Source organism: Pseudochaenichthys georgianus, chromosome 11 (assembly GCF_902827115.2).
Source record: "Pseudochaenichthys georgianus chromosome 11, fPseGeo1.2, whole genome shotgun sequence".
NCBI lineage: Eukaryota > Metazoa > Chordata > Actinopteri > Perciformes > Channichthyidae > Pseudochaenichthys > Pseudochaenichthys georgianus.
In genome coordinates this window covers 31,260,050-31,261,410 of record NC_047513.1, presented here as the reverse complement: position 1 = coordinate 31,261,410, position 1,361 = coordinate 31,260,050, and the positions used below count along the sequence as shown (strand labels likewise).

At 45.0% G+C, this 1,361-nt stretch overlaps 1 protein-coding gene across 2 annotated transcripts in view; it reads left to right on the top strand.

The window, feature by feature from the left end:
- The first annotated feature begins 261 nt into the window (after positions 1-261).
- Positions 262-1,361, top strand: part of LOC117455297 (CMP-N-acetylneuraminate-beta-galactosamide-alpha-2,3-sialyltransferase 2-like) — a 71,211-nt gene continuing 70,111 nt past the window's right edge. Inside the window, exon 1 of one of the 2 annotated variants that reach the window (XM_034094741.2) lies at positions 262-333. The gene's annotated coding sequence lies outside the window, so the exon portion shown is untranslated. The other variant, XM_034094740.2, reaches the window with a different exon arrangement.

Sequence of the window (1,361 nt, the reverse complement as noted above, 5' to 3'; positions counted from 1 at the left end):
AGCCAGCTGTTTGTTAACTTGGGGGTACCTACTTGTCAAGCACTTTTAAGAAAGTTAATGTACAGATTCATGTGTCGCCTGGAAGACTCGGACAATAATGTTATCTCGATTTTAATTAACCCTCTGAAGAGTTCTACCCGGTTGTAGGAGCCAATTGACTGTGGGTATAAAGGTAGGAACCTATGTGTGTTGGTGAGAGGTTCCGCCGGAAGGCCATACAGTTTTTGACCACACACACACACACACACACACACACACACACACACACACACACACACACACGGAGAACACACACGGAGAACACACAAACACGGGATTACAAGCAAAGGAACGGTATTGTGTAAACGGTAATATCGTGTGGTGAACATGAAAAGAAGCAAATAAATGGACTGTTTCAAACTGGAAACTTGGTTTCTAACATTTATTCAGCAGCAAACTTGTGTGCGTCAATTACACCCACCAAGCGGATCCTCAGAGGCTTAAAGCGTTGGCTTAGCCTCTACAAATAGTCAAAAACTTGCCTTTTTTGGAGTAACACAAGAGGACATTTTTTCGTTGCGTTTATGGAACGCTGAGAGCGGCTGCTCACCTTCTACCGGACGCCGAGAGGAGGAAAACAACACGCCGGCTGCACAGCTGTTAGCAGCCACCTGACGCCGAGAGGAGGACGGCTACAACTCGTTTGCTCATCTGCTGCACAGGAAGGCGACAGGAGCAACGCGCTGAATGGTGCCGGGAAGCTTTTCGCCGCTTGGCACGGAACTACGTTCATCTGAGGAGGTATGTGTAGCGCGCTACAACCGGTTTAAATGGCCATAGGAATTAAATTGTGTGCACACATAAGGGGCGTAATTCCAATGCATTGGTTGTGAAAAGGATGAACAATAAGCGCTTGTATTGTACTGATTGATTTGTGACAATCCGTTTGACTTTAAGACATTCAAATATGGAGGAGCGCTCTGCGGACATACCAGCAGCTGACAGCGCGTCAGATTACGCGCTGCCAGCAGCTGGCAAGCTGGATAGCGTGGCCGGCTGTAGTGATGCGCAAAGCACTAAGCGGGTAGTTAAACTCTCTGCCAAAGCACTTGCGGAAAAACTTGAGAGGTTGCAAAATGGCAGAAAGGCTAAGCTAAATAAAGCTAGCAAATTAAGAACAAGTATAAAATATTTGATGTTAAGTGCTGAACATGCTAAGGTTCAAAATGCTCTTGATGGTTATATTGAATTGTGTGTTGAAGCCAGGTATATGCATGACACTTTAATGGGTGTATTGCCACATGATGAAAGAGAAAGACATGAAACATGGTTTAAAGCCAAAATGATGTTCAATGATGAATTTATTGTCCAAATCAAGGTTG